We start from the raw sequence: 23437 nt of genomic DNA on the forward strand, positions 1-23437 counted from the left end.
GACTAGAACGTACGGGATGGATGGGGCAACTAAAACTACAACTCCCAGGAAGCTCAGCGGCGCAGATCGCGCTGTGTGGCGGGAGTGCCCTCTGAAGCTCCGCCTTCATGGGCTGGTGGAGGGAGCTTTCCCGCGGATGGGTATGGCGGTGAGCGTTCGTTTAAAGCTTCGTTGCCACAGAAAGAGCCTTAGCGGCTTCGTCGCCACAGAAAGAGGGTTTTCACTATGAGATGCTGCCCTACTGACAGAGCGTCTGTCATAGTTAAGCACCGAAGTTTAAATGTAATGTTTGGAGATTATTGAATCCTCACAGATACCCTCCACCCGCTACGAAACCCTTAAAAAAAAATGGCTTCTACTGTTTCCATCCGGGCGTTCTCTATTGCTCTTAAGGGATTTCTAGGTGATCGGCGGTGCGGCTTTCTAGAAGATTCTGATGAATATTTTTGCCGCTATCTCATTCTCACTGAAATGAGTTCAGTGTGGTGCTGGTTAATTGGCTATTATTGAAACTTGGGTCCACCTGAGGGAATTCTCTAAGCTGTACACACATCTCTGTGTGAAGTGACCCTCCCTGCTGGTAATTAGGCATTGTACCTTTGAGGCCTTCACCAAGTGGAGTCCGTCTCAGCCAGAAAGCCCTGTATCTTTTATGTTCCTCAAAAAAGCTTTTTTGGTGTGTTGAGGTGAAATTCACAACAAAATTAACCACTTTAAGGTGTACAATTAAGTGGCCTTTGGTACATTCGCAGTGTTGTGCAACTATTACCTCTGTCTAGTTCCAAGACCCCAAAAGGTCCGCCCCCTGCCACCCCAGCGGCCACTAGTCTACTCAGAAAGTGCTGTATCTAAAGATTTTATTCAGATACTGAAGATTCATTCATGCAGTATTAAGGTATCTGAATGTTTGACCAGGCCTGAATCTGGCTACCTTCAACCCTAACATTCTGTCAGGATCCTTGTCCTTACTTACTCTGAAGCTTTCTGACCTTGAACAATATATATATATATTTTTTTTTAAGCAAAAATCAGTAAATCATATGATAGTATAGCTTTAGTGTGCACTTTGGTGATGAGAGCAGCCTGTGAAACTGCCAATTAGCTTCTGAATTTAGCAATTACTCTAGCTTGACTGCCTGTGTAGAAATGGTTTTACCTTTCTAGATTTCATATGATCCCTGTACCATTTACAGAACTGTGACCAGTGGAAGAGAATTAATTTATGCAGTCATATATCCAAATTTTGCTCCTTTATTTTGGAAGCAAAGAAATAACAATGCTAATTAGGGTTATGTGAAAAAAAACCTCACTCATATTTTATAACCAAGCAAGGGCACCTTAATCAATTAGATCTGTGGTAATAAAACATAAATCAAGGAGGGGAAGAGTAAACCCATGAGGAGAACAAGTATTTTGGCGAAGTAGTTATTTGTTGTTTACTATGAATTAAAATATATATTAACTGATTCTACAAAGATTTTGTGAATATACTTACAATGAAATTACAGTTAATTTACAGAATTTTGTAGGATGGACTACAGTTTACATCCAAAGGGTTTGACAGACTATAAACACATACAATTTATAACTTAGCTTTATAAATAAACAAATGGGGAGGCCGAATAGGTATTTTGGAACTGCTAAAAGAATTCAGAAGTAAGAAAGGACTATCAATAAGGCTAGTAGTTACTAAATACTTCTAACTTAAATTGGGGAAAGTCCAGAAGAGTTTAATGAGCTAGCAACCTGTCTTTTATTTCTTCACCAGAATTGTTGGCACCTGGATGACTAAATCTTCACGTTGTCATAAATCAAGATCACAAGCCAAAGAGTAACATAGGAAATAAAAAAGACTGGATCATTTTATCAGATTTTACTGTTTCGTATACTGAAGGCTATATGGGTAAGGATGAAATAGTAGTGTAATAGAATTCATATATGGCACAAAAACTCAGTAATAACCTTACTCCTTATTTTGTAAAGACAAGAAGATACTCTGTCCCAGGTATAACTCTGAAATACATTCTTCAGAATTGTGACTGTTCCATCTTAATTTTTTGTTTCTGTATCTTCTGTCACAGTGCATGCCAAAGAGTAGTTAATAAGTTTTTTTGAATTAATACAGGAAGTATGAAGTTATATAATGTAACAGAGTGGTACCTCATATAAGTCCTAGAAGCCTAGAAATGTTCTTTATTGGGTAGTGGAGACAAGGAGAGGATGGATGCCCTGTTACTAATAGCACTTTAAAATACTTTCCTGACCATGCCTTTTTCATTTTTTATATACCCAATGCTTTAGCATGTAGTTGGCATTCATAAATGTTGAGTGTGTACATTAATATTCCCTCAACCCAAAGCAGTCATAACTGAACATGGTTAACAAACCTAAAGAATACATTAAAGTTCTGATAAATATGTTCTGTACAAAAAACTTGCTACTGTGTTATCTGAGACTAAAAAAAATTCCTGCAGCCATTGTTATAACTACTATTTATTGAGTATCCATTATGCATCTTACATGTTGCTAGGTGCTTCTCAAAGCTTCACAACAATTTCCAAGGATTTTTATTTTATAAAGGATGAAACTTAAGGAAAGTTAAGTGTTTGCCCATGATCAGATAGTTAGCTAATGAGTGGATGGCTAATGGAGGATTTAGTCCTTAAGTCTGTCTAACTCCAAAAACCCATGCACTTTGCACTGTGCCAATATAAATCAACATTTACATAGTGTGCTTAGTATGTGTCAGGCATTGTGCTAAATTTGAAGAAACCCGGAGTAAATAATGTATAATCCCTTACCTCAAGGAGTTTACAGCTTGGTCGGGGAGGAATGATTAAGTGGCACCAGTAAGTCACAGACAAAATGCTATAGGTGGTGCGTGGGTGGCTCAGTCAGTCAAGTGTCTGACTCTTGATTTCACCTCAGTCATGATTGTAGGGTCATGGGTTCCAGCCACGCGTGTGGCTCAGCAGATGGAGTCTGTTTGGGATTCTCTCTCTCCCTCTCTTTCTGTCCCTCTCCTCTGCTCACTCGCTCTGTAAAATGAAAAAAAAGAATTTTTTTTTAATGCTATAGAAGCAGTTCATTTTAGCTGAGGGAAATGGGGAAATTCTTCCCTGAAAGTTTTTGAGCCAGACCCTAAAACACTGTGGAAGAAGGGTGGGGAATGTATTCAGGAGTGGTTAGTGTTCTATGAAACTGAAATCTGATAAGCACAGAAGTATCATATTCTCAACAAAACTCTATAGGCTAATTAAATCTAGGCTGATCAAAGCCTTGGGTTTGAATCTCTCACTATGTGTGTTCAGGTTCAAATCCTCTGTTTCATTGATTTATAGTAACCTTTCCCATGCTCTAATAGTTCCCAGTTAAATCCATTTTACACACCATAACCAGGCTCATCATCTGAAAATGGAATGTAGAGACTCTCCTGCTCAGAAAGTGCCATTTTGTACAGAATTAAGTTGGTAAAGTTGTTATAATTGGCTTATAATTGAGGGTCTGTATTCTGACTTCAATCATCCACTCCGTCTTATTTTCTTTCTTTTTTTACATTTATTTTTCTTAAAATTTTTAAAGTTAATTTTTTTTTTTGACAGAGAGAGAGAGCAGGGGATGGGTGGAGAGCAAGGGAGAGAGAATCTCAAGCAGGCTCCGCACTATCAGCATGGATGGGCTCAGTCCTACAACCATGAGATTACAACCTGAATCAAAACCAAGAGTCTGAGGCTTAATGGACTGAGCCACCTGGGTGCCCCTCCATCTCATTTTCTGGTTCTGCCTTTTATTTATGTTGTTAGTCTGCCATCGCTAGTTAGAATAAAACTATATGTGCTATAATAGAGCTATGAACAAAGATATAAGTCTTTCTGACTATTATATACTACCTAAGAACCTTTTGAGGAGAATTTAAGCTTCACATCATGATTTGTGTATAAACCATGACTCAAATTTTTGTTGTATTAGTATATGAATGGATGTGGTCAGAGAGGAGCAGGTTTATGTGGTAAGATGATGAGTTTTTTTTATTTTAGACATGTTAAATTTAAGGTATTAGTGGGATACCAACTGGAACTGTCTAGTAGGCAGTTAGAAATATGGGCTTCAAAGTTAGGAGAAGTCATACATTTGGAAATCACCAATCTAGAGATGATGGGTAGACTAGGAGAGTGACTAAGCTCACTCAGTGATCATGTAGAAAAGAGGTCCTTGGAAAAGGGGCGGGGGAGAACATTTAAGGGTATAATTAGGAAAAGCCTGAGATTAAAAGAGTAAAAGATAGATGTGTGACAGGGAGAGTTAAGTATCATTGAAGCCAAAGGAAAAATACTTGAAGAATTCATTGTTCAATTGGGAGACTCAGAGAGGAAACTTATCTTAAAGCTGATTTTAAAGGCATCATATAAGGGCACCTGGATGGCCCAGTCGGTTGAGCATCTGATTCTTGATTTTGGCTTAAGTCACGATCTCATGGTCTTGAGATTGAGCCCTTTGTCTGGCTCTGTGCTGGGTGTGGAGCCTGCTTAAAATTCTCTCTTCTTCTCCCTTTGCCCCCTGCCTCATTCGCACACGTGCTCTCTCTCTCTCTTAAATTAATAAATTAATTAATTAATAAAAAGAAGAAAGGCATCATATAAATGGAGGGAACCATAGAGCCTAATGTAGAATACTGAAGACAAGTTATAAAAAAATAAATATTTGTGATTGATGATGGTTGTTGATGATGAGATGAATTCCCATTCTGTTCATGGGACATGTACATTTACCACATTGCTACTATAATTTGACTTGACATAAATATTGGCTTGATTATTTTACACATACCTAGAAACTTAAAAAATAGAGAATGAAACAGCAAATGCAAATGTATTTGCTTATAAAATTGCTTCCATAAAATTGTTGATATGTATCTCTAATTTGGTCATCTTTTAAAAATTTTTTTATTTTTTTAAATGTTTATTTCTGAGAGAGAGAGAGATGGGGAGGGGCAGAGAAAGAGAGACAAGGAATCCAGCGCAGGCTCCAGTCTCTGAGCTGTCAGCACAGATCCCACTGTGGGGCTAGAACCCATGAACTTTGAGATCATTACCTGAGCTGAAGTCAGATGCTTAACCGACTGAGCTACCCAGGTGCCCCGTGGTCATAAGACCTTTATATACAAAAAGCAGCAATGTTCCAATAGTTGTTATCAAAGAGAATTTGTGACTTTAAATTAATGGTGATACCCACTTTTTTTATTTGTTTTTTGTTTTGGAGAAAATTTGAGAACATTCTAGCTTATTCTCAAATTACTTTGTTGTTCTTGCCAAATATAAAAGTAATCTGTCAGTATGAGACTAGCTAAATAATTATGGTAAATCCATAGAGTAGATCACCATGTAACTATGAAAAGGAAAGAGGAAACTCTCAAAAATTAAAAATAGAACTACCCTAAGATCCCAGAAATACACAACTGGGAATTTACCCAAAAAATCCAAAATGCTACACTAAATTAAAGATATACATGCACCCTTATGTTTATTGTAGCATAATTTACAATAGCTAAACTATGGAAACAACCCCAAATGTCCATCGATTGATGATGGATAAAGAAGATATGGTGTATTTATGCATACAATAGAATGTTACTCAGCCATAAAAAAGAATGAAATCTTACCATTTGCAATAACTTGGATAGAGCTGGAGAGTATAATGCTAAGTTAAACAAGTCAACCAGAGAGAGACAAATAACTATATGATGTCACTCATATGTGGAACTTAAGACATAAAATAAGCGAGGAAAGAAAAAAACCAAGAGACAAACCTTAAGAAACAGGCTCTTAACTATAGAGAACAAACTGATGGTTACCAGAGGAGAGGTGGGTGGGAGGATGGGTGAAATAGTTGATGGGGATTAAAGAGTACACTTATCGGGGCACCTGGGTGGCTCAGCTGGTTGAGCGTCTGGCTTCGGCTCAGGTCATGATCTCACAGTTTGTGAGTTTGAGCCCCACATCAGGCTCTGTGCTGACAGGTCAGAGCCTGGAGCCTATTTCGAATTCTGTGTCTCCCTCTCTTCTGCTTCTCCCCCACTCATGCTCTGTCTCGCTCTCTCCTTCGAAATAAATAAAAACATTTTAAAAAATTAAAAAAAAAGAGTACACTTATGATGAAAAAAATAAAAATAAATAAAAAACAAAACAGTGGAAAAAAAAAAGGAAACTTTGTAAGTACTGATAAGAGATAATCTCCAAGATATATTGTGGGATAAAAAAAGCAAAGTGGAAAACAGTATATGTTTTACTGCATTTGTATTAAAAAGGCAGAAAAGAGTCAATATATATGCATAAAATATTTCCACAAAGATACCCAAGAAATGGATAGTATTTGTAGACTCCATGTTTGGAGTGCTGGTGGCTGGGGAGCTGAGGTGTAATGGTGGCAGGGAGACTTTTCACCATACTTTTTGTATCTTTTGAATTTTAAATTGTCTGACTATATTAACCTATTAAAAGGTTAACCATAAATGAATAAATTGGATTTAAAAAAAGAGTCACAAAGATAAGCAGACTCACACAAAGATAAATCCATTGTAAAAATGTGGAAAAGAAAGTATAAAGAAGAAATAAAGATCACTCATAGTGTCATAGTGATGAAGTAGTCACAGTTAATTGTAATGAAGTAAGAACAATTAGGTGTAATTCCTTTTAATTTATTTTTTCTAGTAATTTGGGGGATATACATTTTGTTTTTAATACTATTTAGTACTATTGTATTTAATACTGTTAATTGTTATATTTTAGTTTTTACTCTAGTCAAGAGTAAAACAATAATATCTCATTGTCTTATGACTCCCTATATGTGTGAACAATTTAGCATCTCTCCTTTTGCCGTGTTCATCCCTCCCTTAATTCCAGGATAGTATCATTTAGGGTTTAGGTGCAGATTATTGTTATTACATCAGTTTTTATATTATGTATATTTCTATCAATAATATTTTGGCATATGCCTTTAGGCTTTTTAAGTAACAGCTTTATTGAAATATAATTCACAAACCACATAATTCACCTATTTAAAGAACCCAATTAAATGTGTAGTTTTTTTTTTTTTTTTAAAGTAGGCTCCATGTCCAGTGTGGGGCTTATATGCTGAGATCAAGAGTCATGCTTTACTGAGTCAGCCAGATACCCCAGATGTTTCTTAATATAGTCTCAGAGTTGTACAATCATTACCACCAAAATGCAATTTTATAGCATTTTTATCACCCCAAAAAGAAACCCTGTATCCATCAGCAGTCACTCTATTTTTCCTTCCACTGACCCAGCCCTGGGCAACTACTAATCTACTTTCTGTCTTTATAGAGTTGCTTATTCTAGCCATTTCATGTAAACAGGATCATTCAACACATGGCCTTTTTTTTTTTAATGTTTATTCATTTTTGAGAGACAGAGAGTGTATGAGTGGTGGGAGGGGCAAAGAGAGAGAGGTACAGAGGATCCGAAGCTGGCTCTGCACTGATAGCAGTGAGACCCTAAAGCTCAAACTTATAAACTATGAGATCATAACCTGAGCTGAAGTTGGATGCTCAACTGCTGAGCCACCCAGGTGCCCAAACACATGGTCTTTTGTGACTGCTTTCTTTCACATCATAATGTTTTCAAGATTCATTCATGTTATATAGCACATATCAATATGTTACTCCTTTTTATGGTTGAATAAGATTCTATTGTATGGCTATACCACATTTTGTTTATGCATTCACCATTTCATGGACGTTTGGGTTTCCACATTTTGGCTATTATGAACAATGCTGCTCTGAACATTTATGTATAAGTTTCTATGGAAACATGTTTTCAGTTCTCATGGATATATGCTGTGGTCATGTGATTATGGTTAACTTTTTGAGTAATCGTCAGACTGTTCTCCAAAGTGGATGCACCATTTTATGCTCTCAATAGCTATGTATGAAGCTATGTATGAAGAGGCCAATTCCTCCGTACTCTGGCCAACACCTGTCATCTGTCTTTTTGGCTGTAACTATCCTACTGGATGTAAAGTTGCTTTCAGTTTTGAAACCAAATCTTTGAGTAATTTTGTGACAAAAGATGAAGTGTGTAAAGTATCAAGTATACTTATGGTTATATATACTAAAGGCTTTATATAAGTCCAGAGAGAAAGGGATAAAAATCTTACTGATTCACATCAGTGCTTCTCAAACTTTTGTGTGCAATGGAACCACCTGGAAGACTTTTGGTGAGTCTGTATTATTGGGTTCTACCCCAGAGCTTCTAATTCAGTAGGACTGTGATAGGTGAGAAAACTTACATTTGTAACAAGTTTCCAGTGCTACTGTTGGTCTGCAAACATTTTTATTTTGTTTATTTTTAAAATTTATTATTTTTTTTTGTTTTAGAGAGAGAGTGCGTGAGTGGGGAAGAGGGGCAGAAGAGACAGAGGGAGAGGGAGAGAGAGAGAGAGAGAGAGAGAGAGAGAGAGAGAGAGAATGAGAATTTTAAGTAGGCTCCATGGTCAGCATGGAGTCAGATGTGAGGTGCCATCCCATGACCCCTGGGATCATGACCTGAGCCGAAATCAAGAGTTGGATGCTCAACTGACTGAATCATCCAGGTGTCCCCAAACCACATTTTTAGAACCATTGATTTGGCAATCATGATGGTAATGCTTACTTTGGGCCCAGTTTCTTCCTTGTTTTATATATGTTAATTTATATAATCTTCATGCAGGTGTGTCCTACTATTTTATCATTTTACAGATGAGGAAATTGAGGTGTATATAGATTAACTTGCTCAAGGAAATTGATTATACAAAAGTTAAGTAACTTGCTCAAGATCACACATCTGAAATTAGTGGAGCTGATACCTGGTCTAGGTCTAGTATTTATACTTTTAATTTCTGTGTGATATTGCTACACATAAAGTTAATTCACATGGTATACATGATGTTTATTGAGTGAAAACTTGAGAATAATCCATTTCTTCCAAATTTGGGATGCTTAGTTCCAAGAGAGAATTCTTTTCTTTCAAGACAATAGATAACCTACAAAATGAAGGGTTTCCTCAATGTGCTGTGTCTAGTAATTCTTTTTTTTTAATGTTTTTTTTTTTTATTTTATTTTTGAGACAGAGAGAGACAGAGCATGAACGGGGGAGGGTCAGAGAGAGAGGGAGACACAGAATCCGAAGCAGGCTCCAGGCTTTGAGTTGTCAGCACAGAGCCCAACGCAGGGCTCAAACTCACGGACTGTGAGATCATAACCTGCGTCAAAGTCGGACGCTTAACTGACGGAGCCACCCAGGTGCCCCTCTAGTAATTCTTAAAATACTTTTGTGTTTATGATTTAGTTTTATGTAATGTAGGACTACTGTGAATTATGATTTCTATGTTAACGAGTATTTTGGAATAGCTAAGTAATTGTGTGAACTTGGAGAGTCACAAATTTTTTTGGGTCTCAGTTTCTTCATCAAACTATGCTTCTATGATTTTGATTTAGTTCTAGAAAATTATAGATCATGGCAATCATTTCTTAGTTGAGAGGGAAATTTAGTTTAGTAGATGGAATTTTCTCAGTTTTAAGATTTTTTCCCTTGAAATTTTCTCAACTTTGAAAGTTACTCATGGAAAAACTCACGAATTGGACATGTTTGGTTTGACAGCTTGTTCTTTTTATGGAATTTGTGTTTGCAATTGTGATTTTATATTGCATACCTATAAATTACTCACAATTTCTTACACTTTTTCCTATTTTGTGTGTCAGTATTTCATGTTTTTATAATTTATTAATGTGCCATCATTTAAACTGGTCTGAAGTTTCTAAAGCTTAAAGTATTACCTCAAATATTTTGTGATATACTTTGATTGTATACATATTAAGTACAGAACACTTTACTAAACATTTCCAGGGCATAAGTAAGAAAGAGACTGTATTCTTTATGCCTTCAAGGAATTTATATTTTAATTGTAACAGTTTTGATTTAGTTTACTGATTAGTAAAATATATTTGAAAAATTTGTCAGACTTGGGCATGGACAAAAGTGATTACCGAGTTTCCTTTCAAGAGAATGCTGAATGTCTAGGGACCCTGAAGGGTTTATCTGATCCTAAATGAGTGCGCACTTTAGATCATCTTTGATTGAGTAGGCTATTTTACAACTCTGTAGGGATAAAAGTTAAATTATAGAAAACTGAAAACGTTGCAGGTGTTTTATGCCTATAACAATGCACATGATTCCTATTTTTGCCAATGCAAATGGATTTTGTTCAGTAGAACATATAAATCTCTGTAAGTCAAATTCTATTATGAATTGGTTTTCACTTTTTCATGATTTCCTCATTAATTAATAAGGAAATGAAATCTGACACTTAACATTTTGATTCATGTTCTTTTTGAATTTACATGAGAATCATGATTTTACTATTTTGGAAATTATACTTTAGAATCTTTATCTACCTCTATAATGCACATATAGTTAAATATAAATATATATGAATTTTTAAGAAGTACCTGTATATGCTGAAAAGCAATAAAGCAAAACTTATTTTTTTAAACTAAGGGTAATATTTTCCCTTATCACAAACAATGCATGTACCTATAAGATGAATTAAAATATATTTATAAGCAAGAAGAAAGTTAAAAAATAAAAAATTTTATGGTCTCACAATCCAGAAGTAATGATCATTATTAAGCCTTGGAATACAGTGTTTCAGACTTATTTTTTCTATTTATGTAATTTTTTTCTTGAATAGGATAATACTATATCTATATTGATTTAAGCCTTTTTTTGTTTTAACTTAAGAGTGTATGAATGAACACCTTTTTTGACACTTGGTTTCTGAAGATTGTATTTCAGCAGTTCAAAGGAAAGGGAGCTAACAAAGGTTCTTGTTAGCTATTTAACTCTAATTACTTTGTGGAGACATGTCATTATTTTTAACATGGAATCATGTTAAATAGGCATATGAAATCACCAAGTATAAAAGAAATTGAAGCAAAAATGTTTGAATACTCTACATTACAAGAGGTAGCTGCTGTTTGGGATCTTAGAAGTCTGCTTGTATATACATCATGATGAAATATTTTTTTGTTTTTGTTTTTGTTTATTTTGTTTTTAAAAAGAAGCTGGCATGGAGGTTATTGGGGAATGAGGTGGGGAAGAACACAAGATTACAAAGGAAAAGAAGCCTGGAATATCAGTATAGGAAAGCAGTCTTATCCTAGCTGTTAACATTTAAAAAGCCCTTTCAAGGACTAAAGAAATAAAGGCTACAAATGTCTGGAGCTTGAAATGGCTTTTATACTTTTGAACCTGTTATGAAAGCTTTTCATAGAACTCTTTCCTCCCCCTCCTGGAAAACAAATAGTTAAAAAAAAAAAGAAATTAAACAGGAAAAAACCAGATATAAAAGATATTACCCCATAGCCTATTTTAAGTTTCTGAGCCAGGAGAACAGCTTCTTTAAAAAAAAAAATTGAACCAAGAAGAATTGCCATATTTCGAAGTCTGAAGGAAACAAAGAGAGTAAGTTGTTATATATATCCTTGGACCTTCTGAATTGCTAGCAGCTTACATGTAGGTGCATTTCCATTAGGAATCAACACCTCTTGATTTTATTGCTCTTACACTTGTTTACAAACATGTTAGAAAAAGTAAAAGAGAAAGAAGCAATATGCACTGAGACTATTCTGTTTTTAACATGGTATTTGGCTGAACACAAATGTTTTATATCTGTCATCATAAAGAGTTAAGTTTTTAAAAAAATGTTCAAAGGACATGGATTGCCAATTCTTATAAAGTTCCTCACCAAAAGGCTAGATATGCCTTTTCCCCCTCATTTTATGATTTATTTATTATTAAAAATGAAATGGAAAAATAAAGGACTGACATTCAGTAACTTGTAGATTTTGTCCTTTTAGTGTTATAAACCATCAAGATTGTAGAGGGATTCCAAATCTCTGTATTGGAGTCTAACTCTTCTTAAATTAAAAAGTTTTAAAAGTCCTGCAGTGTAGGGGCATTTGGGTGGCTCAGTCAGTTAAGCATCTGACTCTTAATTTCGGCTCGGGTCAGGGTCTCATGGTTCGTGTGATACAGACTCTGCTGATAGTGTAGAGCCTGCTTGGGATTCTCTCTCTCTTCCTGTCTCTCTGCTTCTTCCCTGCTTGTGTGCTTTCTCTCTCTCAAAATAAATAAATAAACTTTTAAATGTCCTGCAATGTAATATGGAAGTTCTGAATTTTAGTCCCATCACTGCTTTTGATTTAATCATTGCCAAGTCACCCAAGCTCTTTCAGAGCCAAACTAGTTTGTTCTGTTTCTTCCATCTCTGAAGCTCTGTAATTCTGTGAATTTAAAAAATGTGAAAGTTAGGTTAAAGATAAAATTTTCTTTAAAAAACAAATCTCAATTTAACACATATTTCTAAATACCAAATGAAATCTTAATTTAATTAGTAATATAAAACAAAATTTTAGTATGACCACAGAATTTTTTTTTGACCATGGAATTTTACTTTATTTTTTGAACCCAATTTGTTTATTTATTAATATTATAATAGCTACTGCTGCTTCTACATTTGGCAATTTTTTGATGTATAATATTATATTAGTTTCAGGTGTACAACATAGCGATTCAACAATTCTATATATTACAAAATACCACAAGTGTAATCACCATCTGCCACCACATAGTTATTACAATATTATTGACTATATTCCTTATGCTGTACATTTTATCCCTGTGACTTATCTATGTTATCATTGGAAGTTTGTACCTATTAATCTCCTTCACCTACTTTTAACTGAAATTTAATAGGCATGTAGAAAAATGCACAAAGCATAACTGTATAGTTCATTGTCACAAAATAAGTATATCTATGTAACCCTGCCCAGGTCAAGAAATAAAATATATTTGATGCCCCTTAAGTCTTCCCACCTGACTACCTTCTCTTTTTTCCCCAAAGATAGCTATCTTGACTTCTAAGAACATGCATTAACCACCCCTGTTTTAGTGTTAAAATATAAATCGAGGCATATTAAAAATTGTAAGACTTTATTTGAGTGAAAATCAATTTCATTCAGACGGTATCCAGTCTAGCAGATAAAATGGAGCTTGGAGGAGCTGTGCAAAAGGAGAGATTTTTACAGGCAGAAGGGAGCAGGAACAAGGAAGTTTTACTAGCAAAAAATGGATTGTGAGGGGTCTATCAGGTAGATTACTTCCCTAATACTTAGATCAGGTGATTCTTGTTTAAATGATTTAAGATTCCATTTCTGAGAGAGGTCAAAACTGTAATTAAGCCTTGGTTTGGTGATGGGGGGCTTAGCATAAGTGACTCCATTTGGGGTCTCCTATCTTGTTTCTAACATAAGCTTTTTTTTAAATAGAACCAGACAGTATGTATTCTTTTACATCTAGCTTTTCTTACACAGTGTTATATTTGTGAGAATCATCACTGTCATCACTGTCATTATGTAGTAGTGGTTGGTTCATTTTATTTCGGTGTAGTATTACACTGTATGAATTCACCTGTTGATGGGTGTATGGGTTTCCACTCTGGGCTATAATGAACAATACCATGTAAAATTTTATGTAAGTTTTTTGATATAAATGTGCATGCATTACTGTTGGGTATATGCTTAGGAGTAAGTGGAAAATAACATGGAAAGGTTTTCCAAAGTATGTGTACCAATTTATATTTCCACTTGCTCAGACTATAGAATTTTAACAGTTCCTTTATGATTATCAGAATGAATTGATCTCTAATATGAAGCATTTGAATTTTCCCAGGAGAAAATTGGTATGTGGACACTGATTAAACTTATTAATGCTTATTTTTGAAAATGTCATAGCCCTACTCTTTGGTGACTAGGACTCTAGAATTTCTCACTACCTATTTGATACAGGGAAAAGCAGTTGATTTTTTGCTAATTTTTTTTTTCCCCTCAGAGAACTGAGAGTGGCTGGAAAAAGTAAAACTTCAAAATCATTGAACTGTTGTTTTAATTTTCTTTTTTGCTACCTTGGCTAAACTAAGCAGTGTTCTAATAATAAACTCCTTTAGCTGTTATAACATTCTTGAATAATGTAGTACTTTCTGCTTTGAGCAGAGGGGATTAGTATTTATTATCTATTCTGATGTTGTTTCTGTCCCTTTTTTTTTTTTTTTTGCTAATTCTTACTTGAAAGTATATATTTTCATTTAAGAACCTTGCTTGCTGTGGGCTATCCACCACAACACATTAATCAAAAGCTGTTTCTCTGGGGAAAGACAAACACCAAACACTAACTTAACTGTAGTAAGTTAGATGTCCTCAACGGCTTTATCTACCAGTGCCATGATATTTTTGTTCTGTTTTTTAATTCAGTTCTGGAAAATAGATCTTTCCTAAGCAAGGTATTGCAAAAATGCAAGGATTCTAGATGATGATGGTTTGATTGATGTGGAGAGAGGTACTAAATCAAATTAGAAGATCAAGAGAATCAAATGAGGTCATATATTTGAGACTACTTGGTAGAATTTAAGGTATCATCATCATCATCATCATGAGGACAATTTAGTCTTTTTAAAAAAAATTTTTTTTAATGTTTACTTCTGAGAAAGAGAGACAGAAATAGAGACAGAATGTGAGTGGGAAGGGGCAGAGAGAGGGAGACACAGAATCTGAAGCATGCTCCAGGCTCTGAGCTGTCAGCACAGGGCCTGACATGGGACTTGAACTCACAAACCATGAGATCATGACCTGAGCTAAAGTTGGACGCTGAAGTTGGGTGCTTAACCTAATGAGCCACCCAGGTGCCCCTTTAGTCTTTTGTAAGAGGAGGAGGAATAAATAGTTTAGATATAGTAGAACTCTATTAATTACATTGGAGTGCTGACCTATAGAAATATAAAGTGAGTCACAAATGTGAGTCATGCATATAATTTAAGATTTTCTAGTAATCATACTAAAAAGAAGTAAAAAGTAAAAAGAAATGGGTGAAATTAATGTTAATGTATTTTGTATAACCTAGTATATCAGAATAGTATCATTTCAACATGTAACCAATATAAAAATTGAGATATTTTATATTATTTATTTATTTAAATGTTTATTTTTTAATTTTATTTTATTTATTTTTATTTTTTTATTTTAAAAGAGAGAGAGAGTACATGTGCATGCATGGTGAGTGGGGGACAGGCAGAGAGAGAGGGAGAGAGAGATTCCCAAGCAGGCTTCACACTCAGTGTGGAGCCCGATATGGGACTCGATCTCACAACCCTGAGATCATGACCTGAACTGAAATCAAGAATTGGATGTTTAACTGAGCCACCATTAATGGTTGATACATAATGATAAATAAACAATGGGCACCCCATCATTTATTTACACTAAGTATTCAAAAGTCCAGTGTGTGTTTGTATTACAGCACATCTCAGATGGGGCTAATCACATTACCAGTGCCCCATAAACCACAGGTTGCTATTGGCTACTCTATTGGACAACACAGATTTGGCACTTTCCATGATAGAATGGGTGTGTGCTCCATGCTATACCAACTGGACATGATTTACTTATACTTCTAGCAGTATTTCACTGTAATGCATAATAATAGTGAGTTGTTCGTCTGTATTTGAAATATAGGATTTTGAGTTTTTGAAGTAAGAAAGAGCTTTGAACTCTACTGCTGAAATTCATTTTCTGAAACTTTTCCAACAGGACTATTTTGCCAGATTCTAAATGATAAAAATTAGAGCCTTGAAACCCATAGAAGTCCAGTATATTCTGAGGTAATTTGCATATTAATGAGCAGCAGCAGGAGACACATCTGGTGTACCAAAAAGACCCACTGAAAATTAAATGACACAACATTCAGAACAATTGGCAGGTAAATAACAAAGATATATATGTTAACTGTGAAATTTTTGTGAGGGAAAAACAATGAACATGACTGATTATGTGAAAAAGACTTTGCTATAGACTGAATGTTTACGTCCCTGAAATTCATATATTGAAACTTAATCTCTAAAGTGATGGTATTTGGAGGTGGGCCTTTGGGAAATGATTAATTGTCCTTTTAAAAGAGAACAGAAGAGCTCGTTTGCCCCTTTCCACTATGTGAGGACACAGCAAAAAGACAGCTGTCAATGAACTAGGGAATGAGTGGTTCTCACCAGACACTGAATCTGTCAGGGCCTTGATCTTGGACTTCTTAGCCTCCAGAACTATGAGAAATAAATGTTTGTTGTTTAAGCCACCCAGTCTATGGTATTTTTGTTATAGCAGCCTGAACAAACTAAGACAAACTTTGAAAGTTTAGCATAGTAACTTTAGGGAAGTTGGAAATAAAGCAAAAGTTCCACATTTTTTTCCATAGAACAATGCTGTATAAATGTCTCATTCACTAGGATAGCCCATATAAACCTATTTGAACTATTGATACAGCTGAAATATTTGTCCTTTGCAGTAATTACTGTTATAATGCTACAAATAAAAAAATTTATATTTATTATTTCTAATGCTTTTGAAAAATTATGTAGAATTCTTTAGAAGATGAGGAGGTAGATGGAGACATAGTTATTTTTAAGGATTAAATGGCCAATGGCAGTTTTTTTCCTAACTTTTTATTATGGAAATTAAAAAAACACATACACAAGTAGATTGAATAGTGGATGTGGATACCTGTGCTTAATGGAGAAGTAAATTGTTGGCAAAGAAAAGTTGGGTCAAAGATTCCTCCATCAGTCACTGGGCGATAAGAGCAGTTTGAGATGGTTTTGTAGTTATCTGATTTGGGTTCTGGAGGGATAGAAGGAGCTGGAGGCAGTTTTGTATTGATTCATGGATTGAGTAAATAGATACATAGCTAAGTTCTTTGCAGACCAGTGATTAGATTCTGGAAGTAGGGAGTGTAGGATTCCTGGGTTTGATTATTTCTTCTTTCATCTGTGGTTATTATTAACTATGGATATTTTGCTTGTTTCTTGTTTAGTTTCAAAATTATGTGAGTTTTACATTTTATATGAATTTTAGAGAATTATTGGCTATTGAGAAAACAGTGAATTTTTAGGAACAAAAGTGATTTCCCTAGGAAAGTTCATTCTAAATGTATTATCTGTATGAAACAATTTTTTGTTTATATTGTGAAGTAAATGATTTATGTAATATAAAATGGAGAACTATTTATCTATATTTTCAAATGTTTTATTTAAAAATAGGAATAATTATGTAAAAGATTTTGACAACCAAATGCTTTGTGTTGTAAATGATTGCAGAAGTTTTTACTGGTATTTTTGGCCACTTTGTGGAAAAGTTGTTAGGTGTATTTTTGAGTGGGGCTATCATCATAAGGCAATGTGATATGTAAGAAAAACCCTGAATCAGAAGTCAGAAAGCCTGGGTTTATTATGGCTATGTCACTTATTACTGTGTGTCCTTGGGCAAATCACTTGTCTTTCTGAATCTTTGTTTTTATTTGCTGAATGAAAGGTTTGGACTAGATGATTTTTTTTAAATTTATTTATTGTTTAATTTACATCCAAGTTAGTTAGCATATGATGCATCAATGATTTCAGGAGTAGATTAATGCCCCTTACCCATGTAGACTATACCCTCTCCCATGACCCCTCCAGGAACCCTCTGTTTGTTCTCTATATTTAAAAGTCTTTTATGTCTTGTCCTTCTCCCTGTTTTTGTATTATTTTTGCTTCCCTTCCCTTATGTTCATCTGTTTTGTATCTTAAATTTGTCATATGAGTGAAGTCATGTGATATTTGTCTTTCTCTGATGGACTAATACCCTCCAGTTCCATCCACGTATTGCAAATGGCAAGATTTCATTTTTTTTGATTGCCGAGTAATACTCCATTGTATATTATACCACATCTTATTTATCCATTCATCTGCTGATGGACATTTGGGCTCTTTCCATACTTTGGCTATTGTCGATAGTGCTGCTGTAAACATTGGGGTACATGTGTCCCTTTGAAACAGCATACCTGGATCCCTTGGATAAATGCCTAGTAGTGCAATTGCTGGGTTGTAGGGTAGTTCTATTTTTAATTTTTTGAGGAACCTCCATACTGTTTTCCAGAGTAACTGTGCCAGTTTGCATTCCCACCAGCAGTGCAAAAGAGATTCTCTTTTTCTGCATGGACTAGATGATTTCTAAGATCCTTTAAGGTGATAGCATGATATAATGAAAAGAGCATTGGTTTTGAAATTAGACACACCCTGTTTTTGTTCATTCAGCAAATATTTATTGAGAGCTATTTTGTACCAGACACTGAAAATATAAATAAGTTAAAAAAATATATAAATAAGCTAACTAATTAGTCTCTACCTTTATGAAGCTTACATTCTATTTTGATAGACAACAAAAAGACAAATACATTAAACAATTACAAAATATAATAACTTCCATAAGAAAACTAACAAGGGACTCTTGACAGTGTGGTTTAGGACTGTCTCGTTGAGGTAGTGACTCAGGATCGCTAGCTAGATAATGGGAAGTATTTCAGGTAAAGGGAACGGCATCTGAAAAAGACTTGAAGCTGGAAAGAGCTTAGTGTGCTCTGGGTGCTGAAGGAAGACTAGTGTGAATTAGACTGTAGTGAAATGAGGGGAGAGTGGCATAAAATGAGATTGGAAAGAAAGGCAGAGTTTTGTAGATCATGATAATGGAGTTTGGATTTTATCCTAAGTGCAATGGTAAACCATTGTAGGCCCTTTAGCAGAGGAGGGATTGATTTGATGTTTTATTTTAAGAAAGCTTCTCTGTTTACATTTTGGGGAATTGATTAGAGTAGGTGTAAGAGTAGAGGTGAACCTGTTGCCTAGTCCAGGTGAGAAATAATGAAGACCTGGGTTAAAGTGGTAGTGGTGGAGATGGAGAGATGTGGAGGAATTTAAGATATATTTTACGGGAAGAAACAACTGGATTTACTGATGAATTAGATATTGAGGATGATGCAAAGGAAGGAATAAAAGAAGGCTCTTTGGTTTCTGGTTTGAACAACCTTTGGACAGAATTTCTATTTATTCAGTGGGGAAAGATGGGCAGATTTGGGCAGGTAGGTATCATGATTTCTTTTTTGGGCACATTAAGTTTACAATGTCTTTGAGATGTTTAGGTGATGATGTAAAGAAACTAGACAATTAGATATTCAAACCTGAAATTCATATAAGTCAAGGCTATAGATACATGTTTGGGAGTCATGAGCATAAGGTTAGTGGCATTTAAATCCAAGGGAATGTCTGAAATGATCCAGGAAAAAGAGACAAATCTCAAAGGGCTCTGGCCTGAGTGTGAGGAATCCTAGAAATTACAAATCAGGTAGAAGAGGTGGATTAAAGAGTGGAGACTAAGAGGTAGTAGTAGTGGGGATGGCATAAACCAAGAGAGTGTCATATTTGGAAGCCAAGAGAGGTCAGTGTTTCAAAGAGGGTGTTGTTGAGTTTGTTCAATGCTTATGCGAAATGAAGTTAAGATGAGCACAGAGAAATGACCATTGGGTTTTGTAACATTTGATTTTAATTCTGACTCTGTTACTTACTGGTAGTGTGAACTTGACCACTCCACTTCACATCGAGTCTCTGTATTCTCATCTTCAGAAAAGAGAATAGCAATACTTCTATCATGTAGTTATTGTAAGGATTGATGAACCAACACGTATTTATCTGGATCAGCATCTGATAAACTTGGGATACTCAGTTGATATTAATTCCTTTCTTCTCTAGGTCTGTGATATGCTTTGAAACTTTGAATAAAGTACACCTGTTCCTTGCTTAAAGATGTTAATTTGTTTAAGAAAATTCTGTCGCTTAGTAAAAATCTATAAAATAAAAAATATTACCATGAATTTGATGGTAAAAATCATGATATATTTCATTCCAACCCAACATACCCAAATACTTTCACAGATAGAAAAATATATCATTTAAAGGGCATCTGGGTGGCTCAGTTGGTTTAGCATCCATCTGACTGTTGATTTTGGCTCAGCTAATGATCTTACAGTTGATAAGATCAAGCCGTGCTGACAGTTTGGAGCCTGCTTGGGATTCTCTCTCTCTCTCTCTCTCTCTCTCTCTCTCTCTCTCTCTGCCCCTCGCTTACTTGTGCATGCATGCACTCACTCTCTCAAAATAAATGACATTAAAAAAAAGAAAAATATATCATTTAAGGAACAATGAAAACAAATTTGTGTAAGTAACAGATAACATTTGAAAGTACATAGATGGATAGATTATACATAAACTATAAAGTAATAAAAGTTTATTGTACTTGCCAAAGGAAGAAAAGAATTGATAATGGCTAGTGGTTGGTGGAGGAGGAGTGTGAAGTATTCATTCTTTGGAAGATATGTTATTCTTTCTGCACCATTTTCCCCATCACTTTTTTCAGCCTTTGAGGGGTTCATGATTATCATGCCTTCACATAAACTTAATATAAAATTATAGCATACTCTTAGAGTTGTACAAGATGCTACCTCTTCATTCTTTTTTTAAAGAAACAAAATTTACTTAATGTTTATTCATTTTTGTGAGAGAGAGACAGAGACAGAGCATGAGAAGGGGAGGGCAGAGAGAGAGGGAGACACAGAATCTAAAGCGGGCTCCAGGCTCTGAGCTGTCAGCACAGAGCCCCATGTGGGGCTCGAACTCACGAACTGTGAGGTCATGACCTGAGCCAAAGTCAGATGCTTAACCAACTGAGCCACCCAGGTGCCCAATTTTCATTCTTTATTGGCAGTGAAGAACATTTGGGTCATCTAAACATGGTTTACAATGTAAATTTTCCCACATATTATTCTCTGACAATGAGTTGTTATGTTGAATAAGTTGGTGAGTGTTTTTGCCTGAAAGTGTAACATCAAAATATCATATCTTATAGGGGCACCTGGGTAGCTCAGTCAGTTAAGCATCGGACTTGGGCTTGGGTCATGATCTCATGGTTCATGAGTTCAATCCCCACCTCTGTGCTGACAGCTCAGAGCCTGGAGCCTGCTTCAGATTCTGTGTCTCCCTCTCTCTCTCTGCCCCTCCCCTGCTCATGTTCTGTCTCTCTCAAAAGTAAATAAACATTAAAAAAATATATATGTATCATATAGTATATTTACTTAGTGTGGTTTTGGGTGAAAAAATATTTTGGAAAAAGGGGTGTCATTTGAAAAGTGATAAAACTTTTTCAGAACCATTTTAAATTAATTAGTTGCTATCTGATGTACTTACTGATCATCTACTCCATGCATGATTATGTTAGGTTCTGTGGAGATAGCTAATATGTTTATAATTTAATGAGTAGCTTTTAGCAGACAGAATTTTTAAGTTATTTTTAATTTTAAAGGAAAAATAGTGAAAAAGCAAAAGCTATTATTAGTGGCATCTCTCTAATAATGTGAAATACTCTCAATTGAGTAAAATTTGAAAACCTAATTTACATTAACTGGAAATAAGAGAATCTGATTATAAAAAATGTAGTTATACTTTTAAACTATGTTTTTTTTAAACATTTTTAATTGGCACCTATACCCCCAGACTGGCAAACCATGTTATGGGGAATCATAAAGTCACTCTGACAGATGGGTAGGAGTATGGATGCACCAGAGAACCACTGTCCAGGCAGGTTGGATTTCCATTTCATGCTGAGCTCATACATCTAAGGCGCATGTATTTCTTGGCAAAAATCTGAATTTCCTGCTGAAAGTCTTGGCATAGATAAGCATAAGATCAATGAGTTCCAAGACAGGGCTCTGTGCCATAAGTATCTATGTGTAACTTCTATTGGCATGATGCTTTAAAGGAAATGTATTTGGTAAGTTACTCGTTTCCCCCTCTAAACTATAAAGTTGCTATATGCTAGTTTTAATAATATATTTTACAACTGTTGTTACTGGTTGGTGTTGTATATAGCTTGGTCCCAGAGCAATAACATATGCAGATTGAAAATCAACCCAAAAGACTTCTTTGCGTGAGTATTACAAACTGAGACTTAATTCTACTTCTCTCTGATCATTTTCTTTTTGTATTGATATTAGATTCAGTATCCACCTTAGTAGCCCGTCCAATGATGGGGTTTGTAGTCATCCCTAAACCTGAAAAAATGGCTGAGATGAACTCAGGGGCACTCTTTGCTTTTCTGAAAGTAATTCTGTGTGGCTTATTTCAATTTATTTACTTTTTTCTCCAGAATTACTGTAAAGGTTTTCTATTTCACTCATTATAGCACAGTGTTTTTCACATTTGAATAGACTACATCTACATGAATTCTTTATAAGGACCTTAAAAACAAACTTTGCCAAGTCCCCGAATACAGAAGTGAATTCACATCCCAATACTCAGCTGCCTCATGAATAAAGGAGAGCCTGTGCCTGACACTTTGAAGCTGTAGCTGTTAAACCATACAGAATATTTACCTCAATAAATCATTATAAGAAACTAAGGTACAATTATACCCACAGAGAAAAAGAATTCAAAACACTGATTTATGTGTTTCAGTGCCTATTCCCTTTCCCACTATGTTTTGAATTTTATGCGTGTTTGTCATCTTTGGCTGCTCCTATGTATCTTTAAACTAATGGGTTCCGATTTTTTTTAACATTCCTCATTAAGTTTGTTATTTTTCTTAGACATACAGACATGATTTGCATAGTGTACAAAGTTTTACATTTAAAATGAACTATATCTTATTTCCTAGGGCTGAAAAAAAGTGGAAAAAGTGACTTATTTTCAATAAAACACTGGCTTTGTTTAATTTATGGGCATTTAAGCTGAAGTTCCATATGAAGGGTTTCATTTGTCATTTATTTTGGAGTACTGGGAAGCAGTAAAGAACTGGGATATAAACAGGAAGTAGACCACTGCCCTAAAGAACCACCTTCTACTGAACCATTTTGCTTATTTAAAGTGATAATAGTATTAATGGAAAGAAACATTTGTTCACCAATGTGTATTTTGTCTCTCCGAAGGTAAAAAAGTCTAAAAGCAAAAGTAAAACAGTAACATGTTGAGAGGAATGGCAGTGAACTTGACAAAGAGTTAATGTACAGAAAGGAACAGTTTTGCCTAGAATAATTTACAATGTCACCTAGGATGTGGTAGAAAAAAAAAAACGTTTTCTGATGGTATGCTATAAATTGAAAAAATATAAAAAGTCTTTTAAAACAGCTAAATAATTTAACAACAAAGGTAAAAATGCTGTATCTTACTGGTTTAATTTAAAACAATTTAATTTTTATAATTTTAGAAAAATCAAAGTACACACCATCTCTGAAACTTAGAGAAATCAGAGTCTGAGGGTGCCTGGTTGACTCGGTTGGTTGAGCATCAGACTCTTGGTTTCAGCTCACGTCATGATCTCACGTTTCATGGGTTTGAGCCCCGCTTCAGGCTCTTCACTGACAATGCAGAAATTGCTTGTGATTCTCTCTCTCTCCCACTCTCTCTTCCTCTTTCTCTCTGT

General features: G+C 35.1%; 1 protein-coding gene across 21 annotated transcripts in view; it reads left to right on the top strand.

Moving 5' to 3' along the window:
- The first annotated feature begins 9 nt into the window (after positions 1-9).
- The window catches only part of SOX6 (SRY-box transcription factor 6), a 686841-nt gene continuing 663413 nt past the window's right edge, over positions 10-23437 (top strand). For 19 of the 21 annotated variants that reach the window (XM_053203416.1, XM_053203433.1, XM_053203434.1 and 16 more), the window contains exons 1-3: positions 92-282; positions 1769-1903; positions 15698-15866. The gene's annotated coding sequence lies outside the window, so the exon portion shown is untranslated. Of the gene's footprint in view, positions 283-1768; positions 1904-15697; positions 15867-23437 lie in introns of all 21 variants that reach the window. The other 2 variants (XM_053203417.1, XM_053203418.1) reach the window with 2 other exon arrangements.

Source organism: Acinonyx jubatus, chromosome D1 (assembly GCF_027475565.1).
Source record: "Acinonyx jubatus isolate Ajub_Pintada_27869175 chromosome D1, VMU_Ajub_asm_v1.0, whole genome shotgun sequence".
Lineage (NCBI taxonomy): Eukaryota > Metazoa > Chordata > Mammalia > Carnivora > Felidae > Acinonyx > Acinonyx jubatus.